The 14,407-nt window shown below is 40.6% G+C and overlaps 1 long non-coding RNA gene across 2 annotated transcripts; it reads right to left on the bottom strand.

Moving 5' to 3' along the window:
- Nucleotides 1-1,399: 1,399 nt before the first annotated feature.
- Nucleotides 1,400-11,882, bottom strand: LOC122466153. Of its 2 annotated transcripts, none has more exons than XR_006291457.1 (3): nt 10,668-11,882; nt 1,658-1,709; nt 1,400-1,571 (listed from the first exon to the last, which is right to left on the bottom strand). It is a non-coding gene; the product is annotated as an uncharacterized LOC122466153 (long non-coding RNA). The 2 variants fall into 2 exon arrangements; XR_006291458.1 differs by having other exon boundaries at nt 10,633-11,882.
- Between the last annotated feature and the right edge of the window lie 2,525 nt (nt 11,883-14,407).

Genomic DNA, 14,407 nt, shown 5'->3' on the forward strand with positions numbered 1-14,407 from the left:
ACCTAACCAGATCAGCCACACCATGACTGGTTCATTCACCAATGTAATATACACCATCATGTGCCAGCAATGCCCCTCTGCTATGTACATCGGCCAAACTGGACAGTCCCTACGTAAAAGGATAAATGGACACAAATCAGATATTAGGAATGGCAATATACAAAAACCTGTAGGAGAACACTTCAATCTCGCTGGACACACAATTTAAAGGTAGCCATCCTGCAGCAAAAAATCTTCAGGACCAGACTTCAAAGAGAAACTGCTGAGCTTCAAATTTGACACCATCAGCTCAGGATTAAACAAAGACTGTGAATGGCTAGCCAACTACAAAAGCAGTTTCTCCTCCCTTGGTGTTCACACCTCAGCTGCTAGAAGAGGACCTCATCCTCCCTGATTGAACTAACTGCATTATCCCTAGTCTGATTCTTGTTTGCATATTTATACCTGCCTCTGGAAATTTCCAGTACATGCATCCGACGAAGTGGGTATTCACCCACAAAAGCTCATGCTCCGATACGTCTGTTAGTCTATAAGGTGCCACAGGACTCCTTGCCGCTTCTTGAGTAGGAGTGTGTGTGATAGGGCAGGCAGAAGATAAAGGAGGAGAGAGTGACACAGACAGCCTGAAGGAGCTGCTGAAAACGTGGCTGTCCCTGGAAGAAATCTGGGGAGAGGTTTTTGGGTCAGGGCTGCAGACTGAAAAGAGTACTCTTGGTGTTGTGAGCAAAAGAATCTGTTACCTGTTCCTAGTTTCCTTCTGCATTCAGAGACTCAGGACTTTGAACATTCTTTGTAAATAAATTTTGAACACAGAAATACGTGACTACGACCAATTTCTGTTCCTAACTGGAACACCCACAAGGCCCCAAACTTTGACTAGTGTAGTAACCCTGGCACTAGCACCTGCTGCAGCTGTGGTACAGCAGCATAGAAGCATGGGAAGAGAGACAGCCCATGAGAGGGCAGCTCGAGCTGGGGAGGAGGAGCCCAGAATCGCCCGAAGGTTGATGCTGGAAGGCAGTTAGAGAAGGAGATGAAAAGAGACTGCGCTGGGGTGAAAAGGGGACTGGCCAGAAAAAGCTGTGTTAGAGGAAGCTGGACCACAAAGGGCAGTGTTCAAGGAGCCCAGCCGCGAGTGGCATAGAGCATATGACCAATGAAGTTGACTGTTGTCACACTGACATAGGAAATACAGTTTGGTTGCCTGGGGAACAGGTGTAGCCCTCTGGGAGAGGAGCTGTCATTTGCAGGTGGACCTGTTGGAAAGAGGTGCAGTCATTGCAGCATCAAAGCAAAGAAGCATCACAAACTGGAGAGAGGCAAAAACGGGATAGCAATTGATTCCCTCTTGGGGTAACACAGCATGTTGTTGAAAAAAACTTAATTGACTGTGCTGGTAATTGACAGTTTATTATTTTCCTAAGCAAGTATTTGATCTTACTTCATATTATTGTTCCTGTCAAATTTTGGGGTTTTTCCTTTAAAAGGTTTAAGGTGATCTCTATTGTATTGGTTTGCCTCTGCCTCTTCTCACAGTAGCCAAGGCTTGAGTCACTGCACTAGCCAGCCACCTGGATTGAAAAGGGGCAACAATATTAAGAACCCCACATACAGTATACTAAAATCCCCTCATGATGCATGATAAAAATCTTTTTACCTTCTTCAGTGATGGAGAAGTTGCTGATCATATTCTTCATAAAAAGATATACCTGCATGATAACAAATGGCAATTATAATAATCACTGTAAACAGCTACTACTCATCCTAATGCAAGCTTATTCAATAGTAAAGACATAAGCACCTCCTGTGGAAAGTAAAAAGCCCTTTTGGCTAAATAAATTTTGCACCCCAGTTTAAAATAAAAAAGAAGCTATTGTATTATAATATGCAACATGGAAACTAATAGTAGCCAAAATAGCATTTCTTCTTAGCTATCCCAAATGTACAATAGATTGCGCTGATAGCAAAGCCAATTATTAAAGTAGCCTGACACTTCCCATTATAAGACCTTGTTTTCCATTGCTTGTAAACAGGGCTTTATGTAAATTACAAATTTTGTTTCAAAACTTCACAACGGTGTAAAAGGCAAAATATATAATTTCACAGAGTACACATGGAACTAATTTTATAACTAAATTTAATTAACTTTACAACTAGGGCTGTCGATTAATTGCAGTTAATTCACACGAATAACTCAAAAAAATTAATCGCAATTAATCGCAGTTTTAATTGCACTGTTAAATAATAGAATACCAATTGAAATTTATTAAATATTTTGGATGTTTTTCTACATTTTCAAATATATTGATTTCAATTACAACACAGAATACAAAGTGTATGCGGCTCACTTTATAATATTATTTTTTATTACAAATATTTGCACTGTAAAAATGATAAACAAAAGAAACTATTTTTCAATTCACCTCATGCAAGTACTGTAGTGCAATCTCTTTATCGTGAAAGTGCAACTTACAAATGTAGATTATTTTTTTTGGGTTACATAACTGCACCCAAAAACAAAACAATGCAAAACTTTAGTGCCTACAAGTCCACTCAGTCCTACTTCTCATTCAGCCAATCGCTAAGACAATCAAGTTTGTTTACATTTGAAGGAGATAATGCTGCCCTCTTCTTATTTACAATGTCACCAGAAAGTGAGAACAGGCATTTGCATGGCACTTTTGTAGCCGGCATTGCAAGGTATTTACGTGCCAGATATGCTAAACATTCGTATGCCCCTTCGTGCTTCGGCCACCATTCCAGAGGACATGCTTCCATGAAGATGACGTTTGTTAAAAAAAAAATGCATTAATTAAATTTGTGACTTAACTCCTTGGGGGAGAATTGTATGTCTTTTTACCTGCATTCCGCCATATATTTCATGTTATAGTAGTCTTGGATGGTGACTCAGCACATGTTCATTTTAAGAACACTTTCACTGCAGATTTGATAAAACACAAAGAAGGTACTGATGTAAGATTTCTAAAGATAGCCACAGCCCTCGACCCAAGGTTTAAGAATCTGAAGTACCTTCCAAAATCTGAGAATGACAAGGTGTGGAGCACGCTTTCAGAAGTCTTAAAAGAGCAACACTCTAATGCGGAAACTATAGAACCTGAACCACCAAAAAAGAAAATCAACCTTCTCCTGGTGGCATCTGACTCAGATGATGAAAACGAACATGTGTCGATCCACACTGTTTTGGACTGTTATCGAGCAGAACCCATCATCAGCATGGACGCATGTTCTCTGCAATGGTGGCTGAAGCATGAAGGGACATATGAATCTTTACCGCATCTGGAATGTAAATATTTTGCAACGCTGGCTACAGAAGTGCCATAAGAACACCTGTTCTCACTTTCAGGTGACATTGTGAACAAGAAGCAGGCAGCATTATCTCCTGCAAATGTAAACAAACTTGTTTGTCTGAGCAATTGGCTGAACAAGAAATAGGACTGAATGGACTTGTAGGCTATGAAGTTTTACATTGTTTTATTTTTGAATGCAGTTATATTTTTGTACCTAATTCTACATTTGTAGGTTCAACTTTCACGATAAAGAGATTGCACTACTGTACTCATATTAAGTGAATTGAAAAATACTATATCTTGTTTTTTACAGTGCAAATATTTGTAATCAAAAATAAATATAAAGTGAGCACTGTACACTTTGCATTCTGTGTTATAATTTAAATCAATATATTTGAAAATGTAGAAAACATCCAAAAATATTTAAAATAAATGGTATTCTATTATTGTTTAACATTGTGATTAATCGCGCGATTAATTTTTTTAATTGCTTTACAGCCCTATTTACAACTAAAATCAACAGTAAACACAAATATATACAGTCCACTAAATGTTCAGTTATTTCTGTTTTATATTTTTGAATTAAAGTTAAGCATCGTTTTCCAGTTCACTCATTCCTCTTTCATGAATTGCCTCTGTACAGTCTGAACCTACTCATATGCTGAAACGGTTTGCTTGGCATGCAGATTTGGGGACAACAGACAAATATCGGTTGGCCAGTTTTGCAATGTTGGGAAAGCGTGGTTCTGCAGACCTCCAAAAGGCAGTCATCAAAAGGTCACTGGTGCTTTCCTTTGTATAAAACCAGTATCCTTCTAATTCAATTTTGAAGCTCTTGTTGAAACCAGGTATGGAATCCAGTGGGAGGGCATCAAAGTTTAACATACAAACTTGCATGTAATCAAACACCGTTACTGCTTTAAGGAACTGGTGTGCTATCTGAGTAAAATAGGGTTTTCTTTCACCATGATCAGGGAGACACTAGTTTGTAAGCTTATCTGCAATTTCAATAGAAATTTTTACACTGGTGTTGAATCCTTCTTGCTCAACTTTAAGTGCTCAATAGGTCCTGATTAAGTCAACAACTTTATTGTACACTTGATGAATACAAATCTCATGGCTTTCTAACCATCTGATTAAATCAACAAGCTACTTGCCAGACCCTGCAATTAAGTCAAGTTGTTTCTGTAACATTTCTGAATGTCCAGCAGACATTTTAGCTCCTTTAATACTGGTTGTAATTTTAATTTCCCCTTCCAAAAAATCTGAGTAAAAAGTAATGTCTTGTGCATGGTATGCAATAGTGGTGTAACAGCTTCCCCATCCCATCTTACTGTAGAAGTAAAAATCCTCAGGCCATCTTGGATCCTCTAAAGGACAACTAGTCGTCCATTTTTGTGAGCCCTTCTTGTCCCCTCTTGTCCCCCATCCCTGTTTGGTGCCTTTTTCTGTTTAGGCGGGAAAAGACAGTGGCTGTCAATCATCTAATCTGCCTAGTGACCGAGTGTCTATATAAGGCAGTATTCAGATCAGATCGCTGCTGCCCATCTGAGTGGTAGAGTCTGGTTGAGACAGAACAGGTAATTAAGGGTAGGCCATTCACCCCACAAGGGTTACTTTGAGTAGGGGATATTTGTGTACATAGTCCCCCTATTGTTACAGCCTGCCTTATTTTTATTATCTACCTGGTTGTTATCTGTTTTACCTTGTTTATTCTGGGAGTCCTTGTCACCCCTTCTATAAATTCTGTTGTACCTTTATTTTGTTCGAGTTTTATGTGGAAATATAAGCCCCCGGTGACAGATACGGGTAGAAGGCGAACCTGAGACCGAGATATCTGGGCCACTTCTAATTTTAGCTCCTGTGTCGGTCAACATTACCTAGTTCCGGGGACAATTTTTTAGGACGATTCAAACCCACAGCCTGTGCTTTGCAGATACACTTTAAAATGCAATGTTCTGCTTAAGCAATGTTTACAAACCTTTTTGACTGTGGCTGTTAGCTTGTCTATGTCTCGGACATTGGTCCTCCAGCTGTCACTAGCAAGGGCTACTATGTGAGCAGGTAAAATGAACTGAGTTAAGCAGTAATCCCTCAAGCATTTGACTGTAAGCTTTGAATAGGCCTGTCAAGGCACTCACTGCATAACTTCATTCATCCTGGACTGAAAGTCTGCATTCTGGTGGTCCTTGGTAGGCCAATGCTCTATACAAAACCAAAAGGGCTGTAAGGTGAAGTACGAATGGGTCACCCAGACATTGTCTGAAGCTGTTAGAGTGCTGCGTAGTTGGTGACAAGAAAAAAGGGAGTCTCAAACAAATAAGAGTGCAGGGCTTTCCCTGCCCAGTGCATGGCTAGACACTCCTTATTGAGGACCAAATACTGGGTTTCACAGTCCCGGAGTGTCCTACTCCTATATACAGAATAGGATGTTCCTGACTGTGGAGCATCTAGGACAACACTGCTCACAGTGCCCACTGTGAGGCATCCATGTGTAAAATAAATTCTTGTTAAAAATCAGGGCTACGCAGTACTGGTTTGTTAGAGAACTTTTTTAGTTTCTAGGAATGCCCGATCACATTCGGGAGACCAAGTGACCTGGCAAAGAGCTGCTTTTTTAATGAGATCAGTAAGGGGAGTCAATAGAGAGCCAAACGTGGACACAAATTTTCTATAAATCCCTGGTCCACACCAGACCAAAAAATGCCCAAACTTGCTTTTTTGATTTCAGAACAGGAGTGTTGGCTACGGCTTCCACTTTACCAATCAAGAGTTCCACTTTACTGTTCCCCACCAGGCACCCTAACTATGTGGTCTGCCACTTCCCTAATGTGCATTTCTTTCGGTTTGTGGTTAAATCGGCATCCCACAGGGCCTGCAGAACTGTGGCTAAATCTGGACGGTAGACTACCACATCATCCAAGTAGGCTGTTGCTCAGGGTTGATGGTGCCACATCACCTGGTCCAAGCGTCTTTGAAAGGTGGCCAGGCTGATGTGTAAACCAAAGGGCATATTAACAAATTGGAAAAGACCTACAGAGGTTGAGAAGGCTGTCTCAGCACGGGAATTGGGGGAAGAGCAGGATCTGCCTATTGCCATTAGTTAAGTCTAGTGTAGAGATGTATCAGGTCTGGCTGAGCCAATTAAACAGGACATTAATTCAGGGCACTGCCTGGGCAACAAAGTCAAAGTTCACATTGATTTGGTGGAAGTCTGTGCAGAATCAAACAGTCCCATCCAGTGTAGGGACAAGGAGTACCAGACTACACCAGGGACTTCTCAGTTCCTCAATCACGGCTAGTTTAACATCTTATGGACCTCTTATACTAACTAGGACTTCAACCCCTCTGGGATGAGATACTGACTTTTGACTGGGTTGGGTCCCAGGTTTTATATGGATTGGTGGGCCATTACAGAGGTTCATCCTGGAAATGGGGAAAATATGTCCTGGTACATCTGCAACAGGTCTCTAATTGTTCTCTCCGACCAGTGGACAACCCATCCCCAAGCAGGACCCCCTTAATCCCTACCTCAGTTCGTTCTGTGAGCTGGGGTCCTAAATCCTCATCTCTTTCTTCTGTATGGGAAGAGGTTTTCCTGAGACCTCCAAGGCTTAAGCAGTTTACATGGTAGATCTATTTTGGTCATCACTGGTCCAGACAGTAAACGTCATGATTTAAGTAAACCGCAAGGGAACACCTCTGTGTACTTTGTGCCATAGTCAAGTACTACAATAAATTTGTGGCCCAAGGCACTTTTCTCAAGGGGGCCTATGATATCAATCCCCACCCTTTCAAATGGTTTTGTTATGAGGGGGAGGGGAATTAAGGGAACCCAGCCTCATCCCTTAGGGACTACCTTCCGGCAGCCTGGGAAGGACAGACAAAAATCTGCTTCTTCCCTTTATGTTGTTCCTCCATAAGATACCAACCCAGCAACAAAAGTAAATTTCTATCTCACCACACTGGCTAACAAGAAGTTATAAAAGCAGTTTCCTTAGGTATTCCAGTTCTTCTAACACCCCAAAAAACACTGGATTTAAAGATGAGTGGTTCTTTACGACCAGCCTCATCAAATAAAAGGTTCTTCTGACCCCAAAGGACCAGCCACACACCCAGGGCAATATATACTCAGATCTTACCCAAAAATCACACTGTTGCCAATCCTATAGTACCTAAAATCTAAAGCTTTATTCATAAAAAGAAAGAAAAATGAGTTAAAATTGGTTAAAGGAATCAAATACATACAGTAATTGCAAAGTTCTTGGTTCAGGCTTGTAGCAGTGATGGAATACACTGCTGGCTTAATAAGTCTGGTTGCTTCCAAGTCATTGGAAGGACCTCAGTCCCTTGGCTAGAATGCTCCCATTAGTATAAAGTCCAGAGGTTTGAGCAGGAAAGAGGCAAAATGGAGATGTTTCCAGGGCCTTTTTTAGCTTCTGCCATGCGGAGGGAAACCCATTTTTTCCAAACAAAGCTCTCAGCACAGCCAGAGGAAAATCACAGGTGACAAGATGGGGTTTGGAATCATATGGGCAAGTCACATGTCCATGCATATTTCTGCTTAGTCACAGCAGGAAAGACCATTGTCTGTAGATAGGAGTCCCCATGGTCCATTGTGAGTTAAGTGTCCTTTTGATGGGCCACTCAATTTGAACTGTCCCTTCAAGATGTGCTGGCTAACTACCTTGTAGGCATTACCCCAGGAGCAAACATTTGAAATCCAGGTATAGAGCCAATATTCATAACTTCAAATGCAAAAGATACATGCATACATATAGCATAATCAAAACCAGCAAATCATAACCTTTTCATAGACATCTTACATGCCATATTTTGTACAAGATTTGTTGCAAATATATAATAGTGGTTGCAACAATGATCTATATGGTCATATTTTTATCAGATAATGTCACACCACATATGCAGGCAATTTGGATTGTTTGATTGGGTTCAAGGACTTTGAGTTGGAGCAAGTCTTGGCATATGACCGTTTGGCCACAGCCAGAGTCCATTAACATTTCTGCCCAGTGTGGTCTTATCTTGGTGAGAACCAAGAAGGTTCTTAGGGCGACCTTTTTTAGCGGGTTTGAGGTCTTATCCTGTTGGACAAAGTGACACCTAAGATAATCACGCTCCAACACATGGCATTCTCGCTGCATGTGTCTCAGTTGCTCATAATAATAATGTAAGACTAAGCCCTCTTGAATGGTCGATGAAGGCCCCCTTGAGGCCTGGAAACTTAGAGCACTGGGCCCTGGAGATCCACAGGGATGTAGGGGTTCTGTCCCTCCAAGGGGCCCAGAACTACAGGCACCTCCTTGTTCTGGGAGCTCCAAAACACAGCCTGGGTCCAGTGAACCTCATGGAGGGGAAATCCTCCCAATGCTCCAGACCTCTGCTTCCAAAAACCTCTTCATTGTCTCTATGGTCTCTGAAATGGTTGCTGGGCAGAAGCGACAGTCAGGTCTTACCACTGTGGGAAGAATTTTTAAATATTGTTCTAAAATAATACTATCCATGAGGTCACCCATCGTCTTGGTTTCCAGGGTCAGCCAGTGAGTGGCTAAATCACAGAGCCATTAAGCAACAGCCTGTGGACAGTCCCCTTTTGGGAACACTTCCTCATGGAACTTCCTCTGGTACACCTCTGGGGAAAGTCTGAGTTGATCCAACATGGCAGCCTTCGGGGGGAGAGGGATTGGGCTTCCTTTCAGTGTTTCCCACCTAGACTGCAATTAGATTGATTTATTACTACTCCTGGGGGAATTCTGCGCCAAAAAATTAAAAATTCTGCACACATTTTAAAATTCTGCAAATTTTATTGTTCAAAATAACACTATATAATCATGTCTCAGAGGGGTAGCCGTGTTAGTCTGTATCCACAAAAACAATGAGGAGTCTGATGGCACCTTAAAGACTAACAGATTTATTTGGGCGTAAGCTTTTGTGGGTAAAAAACCCACTTTTTCATTTGCATGGATATATAATCATGCCAGTTTCAATTATTTTGGTAATTTATTTCAAAATACCTATCAGCAAGTATGTCTGTAACAATACAGACACACACAAATTTTCCCCCAGGAGTAGAGAGTTAAAGAAACCCCTATGACGACTCAGTTCCTGCTTCTCTGCCTGCTCTCCCCCAACAGCCCAGCCAGGGGGCCAGACACTCACAACCCCTTCTCCTCCAGAGCCCAGCCACGGCCCCCCCCAGCCCAGACACTCACATCCCTTTCCCCCTTGAGCCCAGCTGTGGGGTCCGCTCAGCCCAGACACACTCAGACTCTATGCCCCCAGAGATCCAGAGGGAGAAACAGCATGATGCTGGGTCCTGGGCTTGCATGGAGTTTCCTGCATGCAGCCGCCTCCTTCCTTCAGGGTATACTAGGAACTGCAGCAGCTGGGAACCCTCCCCCAGGCCTTGTCTTCTATTTGTGAGCTGGGCTGTGCCAGGTCCAGTGACCCCTAGTGGCAGCCAACATCTCTGCAGTACCTTTCTCCCCCACCCCACAGAAGTGGGATTCTGCACGCCCAACATTCATTTCTGCAAAATTCTGCATTGCACAGTGATGCAGAATTCCCGCAGGAATAAAGTATTACACAGCACTCTGTGTTGCACATGCAGAAGAACAGTACACATAGACACGTTACAACTGAGCATTACAGTTTGCCAAAGTGATTTTTTGTAATAAAATATAAAGTATTTCACACTTTTTTCTTCTTTTTTAAGAATACTGAAAAAAAATCTCAGTATTGGGGTATTTTCACAATTTCTGTGCACTCACACCCCCTTCTCCCCCAGAGCCCAGTCATGCCCCTCCGGCCCAGACACTCACACCTCCTTCCCCCAAGAGCCCAGCCAGTAAATCCTGATTTACACAGGGCCTTTCTTATAACTTTGCCAAATTTTAACCATTCAGGCTGAAATTTTCTATGCCAGGTGTCTGCCTCAAGCTGATTTAAAAAAAAAAAATCAGCCAAAACAGATCAGCCATTTCCAAGAATGAGGCTATGGAAAAATATGTTGTTTTATCCATGTTAAAATAATCTTGCAACCTTTTCTCTGAGCTCAAATACCGCTGGGCTTTGGAGCAAAGACTTAAAATTAGGCACAGCCATGGCTTTTTATCAAGGATGTGCCTTTTACCATCTCTGTGAAAATCCACTGGCCAAGTTATAAACTGAAAAAAGATCAGTTTGCACATCCTCAGTAGAAACATGCTAGAGCATCACAGCATGAAAACTCTTCTCTTATATACATTTACACATTACATTGCATGACACATTTTGGGAATGGCTTGGTCACTTTGTAAAAACCAACCTGTGTACAGCATACTCTGTCCATCCACGACTTACTCTTTGCCTCATCTTGCATTCCAGGCTTATTTTATCCAGTTATCTTGTCCATTGTAAATAGTTCCCTGGATGTTCTCTCTTATTTTAGCTAGTACAGACTTCTGTTTCCCACCTGCTGATCCATTTACCTCCCTAATCCTGACTCCCAAAATATAAGGCCTCACCCATGTCCAATTACTCATGTCAAACTAGGCCTACAGGAGGAAAGGGGCTTAGGTATCTATCTGGTACACCTGGCTGATGAGCCAGAGCTAGGCACCTCCCTTAGGGCATGTCTATGGGATCGGGGCCCATTGGTGAGACAGACATTCCCTTGCCTCATTTGAGAATCCTGCTTTGGGGCCTCCAGTTTAAAGTAGGGCTCTGCACAGCTCGTTAGCAGTGGGGTGGCAGGAATGCTTAGGTTGCTTTGAAAATGCTGACCAGAGGAAAGTTAGGTGCCTAGAAAGGTTAAGCTGTACCTGAGCTATGACTTTTTAAATGTCAGGGGTGCCTACGTGGTAAATTTGGACACCTATCTGCCTGTTTAGGCACCTAAATCCCTTTACAAATCTGGGGCAGAGTTCCTCTGTGATGCTATTCAAGTCATATAAACCACACTTTTTCACAGGTGGTCACTGTGTGTTCCTAATTTTCTGGGTGCTAACAGGATACCCTAGGGTCTGATCTGCAGACGTTCTGAGTACTCACAACTGCAACGGACATCAGTGAAAGCTGTGCTTTGAACACAGAAAGTGCTACATAATGCTAAGTACTCTGAAAAAGTCAGGTTCTAGGTGTCTCAAGTTGGCCAACAAAAATTAGTGAAAACTTTTTACCTTCATCTATCTGTAACTTGGTTCCCTATCTGTAAAATGGGAATAATACCCCCCACTCACCTCACAGCGGTGTCATGAAGATTAATTAATTAATGTTTGTAAATCACTCTGTCTACTGAAGAGGAGCACCATAGAAAAGCCCATGAGAAAATTAGTAATTCTGTCTTCAGAACAGGGTTTGAATAGAGTGCAGTAAATAAGGCATGGGCCCACACATTGAACAATAAGGAGAAAACAAAACACGGAATAACTTCTAATTACATAGGCACTGTCCATCCTGTGCAATGAATAAGATAGGGATCCTGTGAAAAAAATTTGTCTGTGAGCATGTAATTAAAGACTCTCTCATAACACACATGCACAAGGGGACCAAATTAAGGTTGCACAGGCACCCTTAATTCTAGCATTTCCTAATTTTTGAGTGCTTGTCTTTAACTTTAATAATGTTCTTATGTAGTGAATTAGTTTGGGGGGGGGGCGGGATGTGCGGGCATGCACAAAAATATCATAGTGATTATATATAGATATATGTACAATCGCTATGAAAAAGCAGATAAAAATAATTGGTCAAAATGCTGGGACAACTTCCAGTAGAAAGAAAGCATCTGAAAGGAAAAAAACTGTAAACAAAGTATTCTCTTGATCCTAATAAAATAATGCTGTACCCAATGTTTTGGTAGTACCATTCACAGTCCATAAGATGGCAGACCTGTATATATTAGTTTTCAGTGTGATAACCATTGCAGTGAACATACATTGGTTGTTTTAAAACAGATGCTACATGTTATATGCAGTGGCTAATAATAACACCGTACGTAGGAAAAACTTTCCTTCAAATCAGAATATTTTTACAATGACACACTTGGAAATATAGAAAGGATGTAAATAAGAGTCCATTATTTACAATCCATGGTGTTTTCTATGGTTACTACTGCTTTTGGAGCAGAATCACAGAGTACATTATTATTTGATAAAACCACCAGTGTTAGTTATATAGCTCAGTTTTGGATTATCTTACCTAAATCAGTGACCTATTTTTAATATAGGAATAATTTACAATTATTTGTACTTACTCATCTTCAACAACCAATAAACTAGCTCTTGCTTTACATATAATATCACAAAACAACACCCATCATTTTTTTCCATCTTCAGAGCATTAGTGTTTTCCTTTCAAACAAATATTTTTTATTTCTTTTTGTTATGTAAAATTTATCTAATGTATTCAAGAGACCACAGCAACAAATAATTAATTTTAAACCCTAAAATGTAAAATGTTAATTTATAAATACCTTTTCAGATTCAGACTGACACTCATATACTTTAGTCATTGTATTGAATTCAGCATAATTACATTTTTATTAAAATGAATAATTTCTAGTACACAAATAATTACTAGTACACAGTTGTTCTCAAAGAAAGACATCACTTAGAAACAAGGTTCCCTATTATTTTATACCCTTAGATTCCTTTGCTGAAGACCCTATAGTTGTTTTAAACCCAAGTTTTTCAGATATGATATTGCCATGCGATGCTCTCATACTCAAAAAGGCCAAGTGAGAAAAGGAATGAGCTCATAATCTTGCTTTTATGTTTTATTTTAGCAAACCTAGCTTCACCCATAAATATTATAATTATAATTACACAGGCATATCATTTTCCAATAAAGGTTTCATTCTATTTGTTCCACTTGGCTGGAAGCTATAATGTGCTTAGATTCTTGCAAAATATTAGAGACAATTCTTCTGGGGAAAAAATACAGTAAAAAGTGTTCATACCAGCAAAGCTGTGAAAAGGAAATCATGACAATTTTAAAATAAAAATACATTCATTTCATAGTGAGCAAAAGGAATAAAAAAATTCAAAATTATTTAACCTTAAAATGCTTGCAGCAGAACACAATGAGCCTTGCATTCTGTATTTAGGCAAAACTCCCACTAAGTCAAGGAACTGGGCGGTCAGGACCCATGTTCCTATTCAATGTTGCAATTGACGCAGTAGGATTTTTCATATGCAAACATGCTTTTAATAATGTATTAGTAGTGAAGCCTCATTTAAAATACAACTTCCTACCTTGTGTTCACAGACTTGTTGCTGACTCACCCTTCAACAACAGGATTCTGAAAGGGCAATAAAAAAGCCTCAAATAACAAAAATTACTTAAGTCTTTCAATAAAATAATAAGCCTCTGTAAACTAACCCCATGTTTAGATTCTTTCCTGTAGCTAGCTTTTGCAGACATGCCAACAAATTGTTGCTTATTTGAAGAGAAATTCAATCATTTTGGATCAATATTAAGGCAGTTTTTAAAGCATCTTCCTCTAATAATAAAGAATATTTTGCAGCATGTGTGTTTTAATTAAACATTTGTATTAGACTAGGATTACATGATTTAAAAAAACCTAGCTCCTCTTTCTTTTTTTCCTTAACGTCAAACTGTCACAGGTTGGCAGCCTTATCTTGTAGCTTATTAAGCAATATACAGCTATGATCTCTAGCCAGGGCCAAAGAGTTTGAGATTTTTGGATGCTGTTAGGTGTCTTAAATAACCATATGACAAGTTCTCATTTGTTTGCAGAGAGTTTCAATTTGGGTCTAATTTTGCAAAAGCATCTCCTTGCGATGAAGGTTTTTGCAGTGTTTCAATAGGATAGTCACAAGGCTGTACATCTTCTGACTTCAGTGTACAGATCCTCGCCTGTCGTTCCCATTGCCACAGTCTGAAAACCCCTCCAGTAAATGCTTCTTGCACCCACAGCAGCAGGGGAGTAAGGGAGATTTTAACGCCCAGTTTGCAGCTCTTGGAGCTCTGTGTGTTTGGACAGGGGCGCGGTTAGACGACAGGCTGTTCCTGTCTTTTGGCTGCTTTCTAATTCAGAAGCTGAGTTTTTTTGTTTTTTTTAAAAGGTGGGGGAGGATTGG

The sequence above is a fragment of the Chelonia mydas genome, chromosome 6 (genome assembly GCF_015237465.2).
Source record: "Chelonia mydas isolate rCheMyd1 chromosome 6, rCheMyd1.pri.v2, whole genome shotgun sequence".
Lineage (NCBI taxonomy): Eukaryota > Metazoa > Chordata > Testudines > Cheloniidae > Chelonia > Chelonia mydas.